Source organism: Lepidochelys kempii, chromosome 20 (assembly GCF_965140265.1).
Source record: "Lepidochelys kempii isolate rLepKem1 chromosome 20, rLepKem1.hap2, whole genome shotgun sequence".
Taxonomy (NCBI): domain Eukaryota; kingdom Metazoa; phylum Chordata; order Testudines; family Cheloniidae; genus Lepidochelys; species Lepidochelys kempii.
This window is the reverse complement of record NC_133275.1, coordinates 16,313,442-16,327,234: the sequence shown is the minus strand read 5'-3', so window position 1 is coordinate 16,327,234 and position 13,793 is coordinate 16,313,442. Positions and strand designations below refer to the sequence as shown.

Sequence of the window (13,793 nt, the reverse complement as noted above, 5' to 3'; positions counted from 1 at the left end):
CTGGGCGCCCGCCCCTTGGTGCCCAGGCCCAGCCCTCGCAGCGCCAGAAGTGGGGGGCTGCGGCGTTCGGCCGTCTTCAGCCTTGCAGACATCGACCCGCCAGCACCCCAGTTGCTTTATACTGAAATCAGTCACTGGGGGGGCTGGGCCCGTCCATCAGTGACACAAGGGGGGGCCGGGCCCATCCACCAGTGACTGATTTCAGCGTCACTAGGGGCCGTCGTCCAGCGTCACAGACACTCCCCAGAGCATGGCAGGGAGAGGCCAGGGCGTGCCCAAGGACAGGAGCAGAGCCGGGGCAGGACCCAGGAGTCCTGACTCCAGCCCCACCCCGCACACAGCTGAGTCCTACTTCTACCCACAGGGCTCGAGGGGACGTGGCAAGAGGCGGAGATGGCCCCGTCCGGACTGAAGGCGGTGGTGCGCAAGAGTGAGTGCAGAGCCGGGGGGTCTGAGTGTGGAGCCGGTCGGGGGCAGGGTCTGGTTGGGTGTGGGTCTGGGGGGGCAGGGCCCAGTTGGGGAGCCCTGGGAGGGGTGCTCCTGGGTGTGTCTCACCCTCGGGGAGGATTAGGAGTCAGTCGGAGCAGAGAGCTCCCCCCGCCTGCCTGTCACACACCAGGAAGGGGAGGAGGCTGTCTGCCCCACCCCCAAGGGCTGCCCCCTCCCATAGGAGCTGCATTTTGTGGGGGCGTCATCGTCGTCATCTCTTTCCATCAGTATGACTCCCACCAGGGCCAGTGCAAGGATATTTTGTGCACTAGGCGAAACTTCCACCTTGCACACTCCCCCCCCCCCCCGACAACCTCTGAAAACTAGTAAAGTTAGCATTATAAACAGCCTGTCAGAACGGGTAACGGCTGCGCGCAAGGAGAAAAATGACGTCATAGCCACTTCGTAACATAGTAAAGCAGTACACTTCTGCCCGGCCCCAACACAGAGCTGGCGTAGGCTATAGCTGTAATGTAGGAGAGATCAAGGTAAAGCCTTACACTTCAGAAGCCCAACCCACTTCTGTTACTTCAGAAGCCCAACCCACTGCTGAATCTCCAGCCCAGGCTGCAGTGGACGGGGCCTGTGGCTAAATCCAGACCACAGACCTGGGGTTTAAAAGACCCTTGCAAAGTGGATTCAGTTCTGATGTTCCATGGTTGCCCCCAGAACTGGGACAGAGCAAAAGTGGCCCACAGCTCAGGACGGCCGGTGGTGCTAATAACCCTTAGCTCTTCTCTTAGCTTTTCCTCACTAAATCGCACAATTAGGAGGGCCTGACATGTGACTTCTGAATACTTGGGGTGGGCCATACTGCCCTGGTTCAAGAGGGGTCTCTGAACAGGAATAGCAGGGGGCTGCGGGTCAGGAGTGAAGGGCATCTGAGAGCTGTGAGGGGGGGAACCCAGGACTGGAATAGCTGCGGGTCAGGAGTGAGGGGCACTGGTGGAGCTGGGAATGGGGGGGGTAAGCAAAGGGCTGGGATAGCAGGGGGCTGCAGTCAGGAGTGAGGGGCATCTGCAGAGCCGTGAGGCAGGGATCCCAGGACTGGAATAGCTGCAGGTCAGGAGTGAGGCAGAGCTGGTGGGGGACAGACCAGGGCTGGCATAGCAGGGGGCTGTGGACAGGAGTGAGGGGCACTGGCGGAGCTGGGAGTGGGTGGGAGCCAGGGCTGGGATAGCAAGGGCTCCAGTCAGTAGTGAGGGGCACTGGCACAGCTGGTGGGGGCAGTCCAGGGCTGGCGTGGGGAGGGGGGGGTGTAGCTGCAGTTCAGGGTCGAAATGCGTGGAGAAAGCAGGTTTGTGTCTGCCTTCGCCATGTCTAGATCCAGTCTGTGCTGCCAGCCCCTTACCGTGCACTCGAGCCCCACGTGCCCCAGTGAACGGGGCGTCCGCATGCCGCAGGTGTAAAGGACTGCAGGAAAGCAGCAGGGAGGCCAGCGCGTCCTGGTGCAGAATAGCCCCTGGAGCCTCATTAGGACCAAGCAGCCAAGTCCTGATGGGCTAGAGGTGGGGTAGGGAGAGGCATTGCTTGAGTTATGGGGGAAACATAGTGTGTTGGGCAGTGCACTCACGCACACCAGCTACCGGGAGTGGGAGTGAGAGTGAGAGCACAGGTCAGGGTCTCGGGGCTATTGCCCTACGGGGCCAGCCAGAATCAGGTGCTTCGTAGGGGTAAAACAAACAGATGTATTATGGTAGCACCCAGGAGTCCCAGTCATGGACCAAGGCCCCATTTTGCAAGGCGTTGTACATTATTCATTAGGTGTATTACAGTGGTGCCCAGGAGCGCCAGTCATCACCAACAAAAAGATGGTGCTTGGCCCGAAGAGCTGACTATCTAATTGCTTAGCTGGGCTGTGGAAGGTGCCCAGGAGACAGGCCAGCAGTTCCCTGAGTGGGGCATGCCTTGGAGGGGTTCTATGTGCAGGACTCAGAATTTGAAGTCTTTGTTGTGTTGCTGTCCCCCATACACAGTGAGGGTCCCTGGATCCCCTCCAGTCAAGAGGTGCTGGACAGGATCTGTTTTCTTCCTGCACGGGGCCAGATCCTTAGTTCAGCTGTGCTCGTATCCAGCCTGGCAGAAAGGAAGGGGGATCAGACCCATGGCCCATCTAGCCTGTCACCCCACCACGATCGCTGACTGGGGGCTCTGCTAGGAGCACAACACTATCTGGCCTGAAAGCAGTCTCTGAGCCACTTCCCCGAGGCGTCCTTCCACCAGCCAGTGGGTCCTGGCTCAGGGCACAGCCGTCCCGTCTGAGCCCCACCACTAATCCCCGTCTCTTTCCCTCGCAGAGATCCTCAGCGTTGTCCTCGTGAAGAAGGAAAGAGAATGGAAGGTAAGCAGGCCGAACCTGTTGCCCTGGTGTCCCCCTGGGGATATGCTGTATCCATATATCATGCTCCTCCCCCTCCAGCCTCTTGAGATTCATTAGGAACCTGAGCTTTTCCAGGCTGGATCAGATCCCTGCTCTGTCTAGCCCATCATCCGTCCCCAGCTAGGCTTGGGTATGTCTGCCTTCCCACTGTGCTGGAACAGACCCAGCTTGTCCAGCTAGCCCCATATCCCCCCCCCCACACACACACCGGATCAGACCACTGGGACCAGTGAATCAGCCTGGGTGGGAGGAGGAGCAGGAGAGTGCCAAGCATGGGGCAGTATGCACCATTGGCCAGGCAGGTTATTGAGCCCCCGGCATGGACTGGGCTGGGGGATGTGGAGCAGCGGGTTAGGCCGGTGCGGCAGAGGGAGCATTCGGCACGGCAGGAAGGTGGTGGAGATGTTGGGCCAATGGCCTACAGGGCTTTCCTAGGGGAACACGGAGACTCCCCTCGTTCCATTTCTCTGTGCGCAGCACAACGTCAGGATGGGAATGGGGCCAGTAGGGGCTCCCTAGGAGGCTGCTTCCCCGGAGCTGGGCTTCATGTTCTTTGCCACGTGAGGCACAGACTGTCCCCCAGACCTCTCCGCAGTGCAATCCTGTGGGGATTGGATGGGCAGGTGCAGCAGGCGGAGAGAGGCGACCTCAGCTGAGACTCAAAGCGAAGGAGACTCGATGAGGCAGAGGCTCAGGGAGCAGGGGCTGTTGGGGAGGAGGCTCCTGCATCTGCAGCAGCAAGGTGAGTGGAGGGAGACCAGGGGCAGGGGGCGCTGGCAGAGCAGGGTGAAGCCCAGAACCCGCAGGGGCTGCCCGCGGAGGGAGCGCTGTAGGAGAGGACTGCGAGCTGGGGCCTGGGGCTTGGGACAGGGCAGCCAGGTTCTCACCTGTCACAATGGCTGGTCGAGGGGTCTGAACAGGTTCCAAACACCCTGCCAGGCTAGCTGGCGTGGCGAAGCTGCAGGTGCCCAGCATGGCGCCCGGGGAGGGAGGGGGCCCTGATGGTAGTTGCCTGGGATTGCTGCTCGGCCAGCTGTTCCCTGGGCACTGCTCAGAGCCCACTTAGTTCAGCAGCAAGGCAATGCCAGGCCCCATCTGTGGCCGGGCATGGACACTTCTGTGGCAGCGAGAGACATGACTGGGCCCTAAGGATGTCCCGGGCACATGGGGACAAGCCCTGCTCCAGGTGGGGAGGGAGCCCAGAGCCAGGGGGGTAAAAACCAGCCCACCTCCTGATGGCATCATGCTAGGCCCTGAGTCCCCAGGGGCTGGGCATGGGCTGGGCCATTTGAGCAGCAGGGAGGGGCCTCGGCAGGTGCTGACACACCCTTTCTTCCCCCTTTGCAGTCGGTGCAGGCTTTGATCAATGACTTCCAGGGCACCCCCACCTTCAACTACAAGGCAGTTCACGTCTTCTTCCTCAGCCGTGAGTATCGGGGGTCGGGGGATCCCCCAGCTGGGAGCCTGGACAGCGGCACACTGGAGCCTGGGGGTGGGGGAGACTCTCTCTGCCGGCAGGCCAGTGCGCAGCACCCTGATTATGCTCTGCCCTCCTGCAGGGGATGCAGCCCCAGCAGGCCAGACCGAATGAGGTCAGGCTTGACAAAGCCCTGGCTGAGATGATTTAACTGGGAATTGGTCCTGCTTCGAGCAGGGGGTTGGACTAGATGACCTTCTGGGGTCCCTTCCAACCCTGATATTCTATGATTCTATGACGCCACCTATCCCTTCCCCCCCTTCTCCCCCACGGGCCTGCCTCCAGCCAGCACGGCTCACAGACACCTGCAGCATGTGCCCAGAAAGGAGGCCTCTGGCTACCATTCCCAGCATGCATTGCTCCATCAGTCCCAACTCGGTGGGGGGATGGGACAGCACCAGAATACCCAGTGTGTCAGGGTCAGATCTGCTTCTCCCCATTACAGCGGCAGGGGGAGCCCAAGTCCCTGTTCCTCCTTGTGCATCATCCTATGTTGTACACTCTGGTCACTCAGCCCTGCCGGGGGGCTGAGGGCAGGGTGTGAGACAGGGGCTGCGTAGGAGAGATTGTGGCTCCCCCTCGCTGCTGATGCTGCAGAAGGCAAGAACCCGGCATGACTCTGGTTCGGGGGGGCTGGACTCATCGTTGACTCCTGTGTGGCCCTGCTGGCTCGCCCAGGTTCCCCACAGGCGTGCAGCACTACTGCCCCTGCTGTGCCCGGTCTGGCCCCGTCCGTGGGGGCTGGTGCTGTGCTGGGGGTCCTGAGCCCTGTGCCTGTCACTCCCACCCACTGCCTCTGCCTTGCAGCCTGTCCTGAGCCTCTGTTCAAGGAGCTGAGGAAGTCACGGATCACCAAGGTCATCAAAACCCTCAAGGAGATCAACATGGCCTTCCTGCCTTACGAGAGCCGGGTGAGGGGTGGCCGGGCTTTGGAGGAGCAGGTCCGCGCGGCGGATGGTGACGTACGACACCCCACCCTTAGTGGTTCATGTGGCTTGGCGGGGGAACCTTTCCCTTCTAGGGCCCCGGGTTTGACGCCAGCACAGGGCAGCAGGGACTAGCTGGCTGCTCACACCCTGTGAGACCTGGAATCGCTGGCTTGCACCTGGTGGGGATGGTAGATGTATGGGGGAGGAGGGCCCTGCCTCCCTGGCTTTACCAGCTCTTACTGGTGGTTTATACTAGGCCTGCAAGACAGCCCGATACTCTACACGCCTGCCCTTTACCCAACCACCCCATCCCCTCCTTGTGTCATCAGTGGATTTCCCCCCTCCTGCCCCTGAGGGGCAGGACTGGGGTGTCAGCCCCATTGCATTGATGGGGAAACTGAGGCACAGAGAGACATGAGCCTGGTCTACATACAAAAGCTTTGTTGGTATGGGTTTGTTACGGGGACATGAGAGAAAAAATCCCCCTGTAACTGATGCAGCTGTGGTGGCAGAGCCCCTGGGTAGGTGCCGTTACGCTGGCAAAGCAGTCCTTTCGCCACTCTAGCTGATTTCATCTGGGGTACCGGTGCCAGCTGTGCCAAGAGAAGCTTTGGCTGGTAGAAGCTGAGTGTCCGTCAGGAGGCTATGCTGGCTCACCCGTCCCATTGCGCCAGCAAACCCTTCATGGGCCGATACTATTTATTGGTGTCCAAGCACGTTTGTCCCCATGGCTCGTTCTGTTCGGCCAGTGAAATAAGCGACAGCGGCAGACGCGCCTTGATGCCGGGTTTGCCCGTGGCTATGCTGGGGCTTTCGCCAGACGAGAAGCGTCGCCAAGCCCCTTCCCCCAACATTGAGGACACCTGGGAGTCTGCAGCCAAGTAAGGACCTGAACCTGGGGCATCTTCATCCCAGGCTGGTACATGAATCTCTGGCTCGCTATCCCTCTACCACAACAGGAGTGGCACTGGCAAAGGGATCTCTTCCTCACTAGGGGCTCGCTACAGCTCCACCAGGCTGGCCTGATCCAACAGCGCGTCTATGGGGCACAGCTGGCCTGGCTGCAAGCAGTTGGCACTGGGGTCTGATCTCTGCTCTCCCCTGTCCCCAAGGTGTACTCCCTGGACAGGCCATAGAGCTTCCACAACTGGTTCAGCCCCTACCGCTTTTTCGAAAAGAACAAGCAGATGGAGAATCTGGCAGAGCAGATTGCCACATTGTGTGAAACCCTGGAGGAGTATCCAGCCATCCACTACAGGAAGTGAGTGTGCCCAGGGGAAAGGGTACCCAGGTATCCCCTATAGGAAGTGAGTGTGCCATGGAGAAGTACCCAGCCATCCTCTACAGGAAGTGAGTGTGCCCAAAGGGCGAGGGTACCTGGTTACCTCCTACAGGAAGTGCATGTGCCCCTGGGGGAGGAGCTGTTTCTGACCCACAGGGTTTGTCTTTGCTGCAGGGACCATGAAGATAACTTCCACTTGGTGCACGCTGTGCTGGCCAAACTCAAGGCGTTCAAGGCATACGAGCCCAGCATGGGAGAGGTGAGCGAGCTGTGCTGGCCACGCCCTTGCCATGGGACAGAGCCGCGGGGGAGCACATGAGAAGTAGAAGGAGGGAGGAGTGATTTAGAACCTGCTCGGAGATCCTGGCGGGGGGAGGGGTGGGGTCTAGACCCCCTTGGAGATCCTGAGGGGTTGGCAGAACAATAGCATTCCCTGTGTGGCTGGATTAATGGCCACAGCCCTTCTGGGCAAGTCACCTCCCCTATTTACCCCTCAGTTTCCACATCTGTAAAAGGGAGATAATGCTACCAATCTCGGGCAGGGGGGCCCCCTCTGGGATAGCTGGCTCCCATGGCACAGATGCTCTGTAACTCACAGCTGGCAGTACAGGCCTGCCTCCAGAGGGGAGCCTGGCACACACCTGGCTGCCCAAACCATCTACCCAGGGAAGAGACTGACAGCATGCTTGTTAACCACCGGAGCTACTTGCTGCAGCAGAGCTGGCTCCAGCCTGCAGCCCCAGTCTGATCTGGGCTATTCTCAGGAGCTGATAGCGGCGCTGGGGAGGGAAAATCCTGCTCTGTGCACACCCTGCTGCTGTGACTCCCGTTGAGTCCCCCCAGGGATATTCCTGAGGCTCTTGCCAAGCCTCCCTGTCACAGGTGAAAGCACTATCCCCATGTTACACGGGGGAAACTGAGGCATGGAGCAGCATGCCAGGAGTAGGTGGCAGAGGCAGGAATAGGAATAGCCCAGATCAGGGGGACGGGGGCTCCCATTGCACTGCCAGGGGGAACTAGAGAGACCCCTGACCCCAGCGCCCGAGAGAACCTGTTGAGGGAGGAGCAGCAAGAACCTAAATTCGATCATTAACTGTGTGGGGTTCAGTGGGTTAGAGCGGATGGTTCTGGGAGCCAGGACTCCTGGGTTTTATGCTCAGCTCTGGGAGGGCAGTGGGGTCTAGTGGGATAGAGGGGGCCTGGGAGCCAGGACTCCTGGGTTTACCCCCAGCTCTGAGAGGGGTGGGAAGAGCAGGATCTCAGGATTTGATCGGGGAACTAGGACTCCTGGGGCCACGGACTCGTGTGCCTGGGCTGTGGGTGCGTCCCAGGGGTGCTAGGGCTGACCTGTCTGTCCCCGTGCAGGTGTGGACAAGGAGAACCTCACCAAGCTGATCCAGCATGCCAACATCCAGCAGCAGAGAGACATCATCCACAACATGCTGTTCCTGGGCATCTCTCTCACGCCTGGGGTAAGGGACTGGAGCCAGGGGCCAGCAGCTGTACTCATGCCAGGGGGCAGATCTGTGCTGCACAGGGGAGCCCAGGCCATCCTGGAGGTGCCGCCCTATGGCAGTGACCTACTCCCAGCACAGAGGTGGCCTCTGTCCCTGTACAGTGGGGTGACGCCCTCCCCATAGGAGGGTGACCCCGAGTTACTCCCCATCTGGGGTGACTTCTTCTGCCCTGGCAGAGGATACTGGGAGTCAGGACCTCAGATCGCCAGCGAGCTGGAGCTGGTGACCACTGCTTGGGGTGGCCATGCGGCGAATGAGGGGAAGCAGCTCTGTTCTCCCATCAGTCTCTCTCTCTCTCTCTCTCTCTCTCTCTCTCTCTCTCTCTCACTCAGTGATCCATTCTGTTTTCTCTGCCTCTCCCCTGCCAGCCTGGCTGGCGCGACTCAGGTAGGCCACGCTCTCCTTGTCTGTCCCCGTTCCCAGCCCGCACCTCCTCCCTGCTGCCTCTCACCCCCTCTCCCTTCCTCCCCCAGAGCAGGCAGCTGCGACCGAAGAGGAAAGCGCGGCTGGAGTCCAGCTACCAGCTCTCCCACTGGACCCCCATGCTCAAGGACATCATGGAGGTACCGGGCCATCTGCTTCCTGGCCTTGGGGACTGGGGTCACAACTGGCAGGCTGGGCCCAAGGGGGTGGTTTGGGGGCAGCCATGTGTAGAGCCCTGCATATCCGTGCCCCATTTCTGCGGATAGTGGATTGGCTGCAGATACAACCGTGCAGGGCTGTACTCCCCAGCAGCGCCTGGCCCGCGGCATCTGGCTCAGGCAGCCCGGGGGACGCAGGGCACTCGGGGCCGCCGGCCCACAGCCAGTGGCTAGGCAACACGTCGGAGTTGGGGCTGTCCGGCACCCACTCGCCCCACCACGCGGCTTCCTGTCCAGCAGCTCGAGCAGCACCAGTGTCCCCACCAGCTCCTGAGCAGCAGGATTTGGGATTGGAGAGGGTGAGGCCCCGGCACCCCACCCCTCCACCCCACTGTGATGCAACATGCTCTGCTGCTGCCGTGTACACTCGTGACCCCCCAGGAGCGGCACGTGATGAGAAACCCCTTCCCCCCCCAGCCCCCACCCCCTCCACACTGTCCCTTCTCCTCAAGACCCCGCCCCCACACTGCCCCTTCTCGAGACCCCGCCCCCTCCAAGCTGCCCCTTCTCCTAGAGACCCTGCCCCCTCCACACTGCCTCTTCCCTGCAAGACCCCTTCCCCACCCTCGCTAGCTGCTGCCGGTGTGGATGCGGATACAGGTAAAAGGCGGCTTGTGGATCGCAGGCTGATGCACATCCACATTTTTGTATCTGCGCAGGGCTCTAGCCATGTGAGGGGCTCATCAGCGAGTCCTCTCCTGCTGCCATCCTTAGGGGTCTTAAATCATAGACACGAGTGCAGGGGAGTTGTCTTACCCGGTGCTGAGATGCTGCCAGCTCTGGGGTGGGGTATGGGCAGTATATACAGGGGTTCCTCACCAGGGCTGAATTCTTCCTAAGGAGTGGCAGGCAGCTGTTAACAGCCGCCCAGCAGCGCTGCCCAAGAGTCTAGGGCAGGAGGTGATCAGTGTGTGGGGCTGGAAGTGCAGAGGATCCAGGCAGCACACTGTCGTGACTGGCACTGGAATCTGAATGGCTGGCAGGGTCCTTGGTCTAACCTCCAGTGAGGAGCAGCTGTGTGACGTTCATCTAAAGGATGAACTCCTGCAGCACAGTACTGGTCACTGACTGACCGGGGAGAGCACCCCCTGCAGAGCCCCCCGCCCACTCCCTGGGGTCATAGAGCACCCTCTGCTGACTCACTCGCACCTCCCAGCACCCAGTGGCTTTTCCTTAGAGGTCTCCTATCCAAGCACTGCCTGGGCCCAAACCTGCTTAGCTTGTGAAAGGTGACATGGTCACTCCTTCCCCCCACCCTTACTGGGGGCTGAGCCCCTCATCACCCAGTCCTGTGGGGCACTCCTCAAGGGGGTGGGGGGCACACTTAGTTGCCTTCAACCTACTGGCTTGGGGCTCCTCCAGGCCAAGAATTAACCCCCCGACCAGAGCTCCTGTCCCTGGCAGATCAGAGGTGGGAGGCTCCCAGGCCCCTGTTCCAGCATTGTGATGGTTCCTCCTGTGGGATTTTGGGGCAGGTAGTTGCAGTAACCTCAGTCCCATGCATAATCCAATCAGGGGCGCCCCCTTCTGCGCCAGCCACAGCTTGGCAGGCCTTAAGCTTCCCTGTACAAGTCAAAGCAGCGGACTAATGTAAAAGCCCCTATTATGTGGCATTAGGATGTATCATAGCCTGGGCCCCCTGCGTGGCTGGGACACACCTCATGGAGCAAGAGGCAGGGCCTGGATCTGCCCGCAGCAGGGAAGGGGCACTGAGGGCAGCCCCCTGCCTCCCCCACCCCAAGTGAGGGGCCCTGGATCCGGCTGCAGGAGGTCTCTGCCCTCCCCATAACGGTGGATGGGTAGGCAGGTCACAGCAGGGCACTGAGCAGCTGAGGGGGATGTGGAGAGTTGGGGGCATCACTGGAGGAGTCAGCGTGCTCTTTGCTGGCTCCCCATGCCCCACCCTGGAAAGTGGGCCCCAGGCTGCTCCCCCCAGGGACTGTCAATCATTGAGTGGGGAGCCATCTCAGCCCCTCCGCCCCAATGGGGCCTGGCTTGGCCACCAGGTCAGAGGTTCCTGCTGCTTGGCCCCTGCTGATCTGTCCTCCCCTGCCAGGACATCCTTGAGGACAAACTGGACAAGAGTCTGTGGCCCTTCGTGTCAGACCAGGTCCCTACCACCAGCTCCCAGGCTGCTGTCAGGTAAGGCTGAGCCTGGCTGGGCTGTGGACAGCAGAGCCCTGACACACACACCCCAGGGTGTGGGAGCCTCTGTGCCTGGGAGTGCATGGCCAGGGCCCTGTCCTCTGCAGGGGAGGGGGTGCCCAAGAGCCTGGAGCCCTGGACCCCTCTTACCGTGTCCCCCACGCCCCAGCAGTCCCTCAACACACCAGGGTCCAGGATAGAGGAAAGGGACTGGACGAGCTTTAGACAGCACCCCCAGCCCAGGGCAGGTGCCACCCTCCCCTACTCCCTTCTGCCTCCCATCCTCCTCCAGGCCCTGCCCTTCCATGCGGCATTCCCTCAGCGAGCCCCTAGTATCCACACTGCCCCTCTCTCCCCCCAGCCCCCGCTTTGGGCAGTGCCCACCCCTACACCTGGCATTCCCTCAGCGAGCCCCTGGTATCCACACTGCCCCTCTCTCCCCCAGCTCCCGCTTCAGGCATTGGCACAAGAACAAGCCAGCGACTGAGTACCAGATGGGCCCGCGCCTCATCATCTACGTGCTGGGTGGGGTGTCCATGTCTGAGATGCGCTGCGCCTACGAATTGACCCCGGCCACCAGGGGCAAGTGGGAGGTGGTGATCGGTGAGTAGGGCGAGTCCTGGGGGGAAGGGTGGCTGGAATGCCCAGGTCAGGGACAGTTGGGACCCCCTGGGTGGGGGAGACCCTAAAACTGCCTGCCCAGCACCCACAGGGGGCCCATGCTACCCTCTGTCCTCCCGCACCCAGGGGTCTGGGAACAGATGTGCTTGTCCCACAAGGCCTGTATCTAGCCACCTGATCTCCTGGCCGCTGGCTCCCCAGGCCTCTCATTGCCCAGGGACCATGTGTGGGGGCCCAGTCAGACACCCCCAGTAACTCCCATAGGGATATGGCTCACCCCCTGCACACACCCCTCGAAGACCCAAGGGTGAGGAACACTGTCAGCGCGGGGATTCTTGCCTGGCTGTGCAGGGTACAGCGGCACGAGGGGTGCGGTGCCAGGCCACAGTGTAGGCATATTCCAATATTTGTGATTCTGTTCATAAGAAATTGTAAACCTGCAATATTGATTTATAATATTTATTAAATCTGCATTTATAATTCTTCTTTTTGACATAATTGTAAATCTGCAATATTGATTTACAATTCTGTATTAAAGCTTGCAAACCGTACCTTGCAAACCGCTCAATTGGCTTTGCTTTCTCTAAATTGATACTTTCTCTCACTTGTTATTAAGATGGACGCTTGGAAAACCTAACCGCTCATATTGACTCTGAATTGATACTTTCTCACTTGTTATTAAGATGGACGCTAGTAAAACTAAACGGCTTAATTGACTCTGCTTTCTCTGTATTGGCGCTTTCCATTGATTGTAATGGAGATTGACATGCTTTTTAACTAACTTCACTTTATGTTCAATTGGCTCTACTTTGCAAACGGATACTTTGTAATGGAGATTGACATGCTTGTTTGTAACACCCATGAAGAACCGCGAATTGGAGCGGCGCTCATAGAAATGTCACATAGAGACTCCCACCTTCTATAGTTTGGATCAGGAATGTTAAAAAAACGGGGAGTCTCAAATAAATAACACCTTTGTATAATAAAAGAAAGGCAATACCGAAGGAATGTCAAGAGACAGGGAGTCTCAAATAAAATAACAATACTCGGTGAAATGAGAAATGTGTTTTTTTTTATTAAAGTAAGGAATGTATGTGAATGAATGGTGGGTTTTGAATAAACAGGGAAGTGCCAGCCTAGGAATTTAACATTGATTGGCCGAAGAAGACGCCAGGTGGAGACAACCAGAGAACCCCACCGGAGGGCAAACTGGGATCCACCCGACCAATTCAAAGGATGAAGAAAGCTGATGAGCACCTGACAGCCGTCCTGGAGCAGTCATGACTAACAATATGACAAAGCAAATTCCACGGACTGGCATAGGAAGAAATTCCTATAAAAATGGACACTAAGGACTGAGAACTTTGAGTCTCCAGTTCTGCCACTACCCTTCAGGAGCATCGGATGCGCATCTGACATGGACTCGGCTCCACTCTCGTGTACAGGTTACCTGGCCAGTACCCTGTCACGAGCAACCTCTAGGCTGGTAACTATAAACCCCTATGCAGAACTGGTATGAATGAATGAATATATAGATATATATATAATTAAGTAAGGAATAAGTAACGATAGGACAGTGTGAGTTTTATATTTCTTTATTATATTTACAATAAATGTGGCATTTTGCCTTTTCCCTTTAATAAGATCCTGCTGGTTTTTATTTTATTGGTACAACAACAGGGGGTAGGAGAGAGTCCCTCCCCTCCTGCACTAGAGCAGGGTCCAGCTGCAAAAATGGGGGTGATGGTGATGCCAGCCTCATACCCGCGCCACTGTGCCGACCGCTGCCAACCACCTCTCTCTCCCCCAGGTTCCAGTCACATCCTGACCCCCAAGCGCTTCCTGGATGACATCCAAACCCTCAACCAGCTGGACCCCGAGGAGGCCTAGAGGCAGCCCCCTCCCCCCAGAGACTCTGCCCCCCACAGCTCCAGCTCGCTGTCCCCAGCTCCACCTCCCCTTCTCAACAAGGCACCTTCCCCCCTACTCCTGGCTGCGGTGTCAGTTCTTGGGGGGGGGGGGGGAGGAATGACTCCTTGGCTGTTAGGGCAGAGGGCAGGCCAGGCTCCCTCCCTCTGGCACAGCCTCTAGGGCTGTCACCCTTTGTGCCCTGTGGCCACCCTGCTCCCGATGGGGTAGGGGCAGAGTCTGGCTCCATTATCTACCAGCTTCAGCCATTCCTACCTCCCCTGCCTGGGACCCAAAGCACAGCACCTCCCCCTCCCCCTCCTGTCAGCCCTCCGCTAGTGATGCGGGGCACGCAGAGGCTGCTACCACCATCTGGCTTTGGGGCGGTTGTGACCCAGCCACTG

General features: G+C 59.0%; 1 pseudogene; it reads left to right on the top strand.

Moving 5' to 3' along the window:
- The first annotated feature begins 393 nt into the window (after nucleotides 1–393).
- LOC140901056 (syntaxin-binding protein 2-like) lies at nucleotides 394–13,371 on the top strand (annotated as a pseudogene).
- The last annotated feature ends 422 nt before the right edge of the window (nucleotides 13,372–13,793 follow it).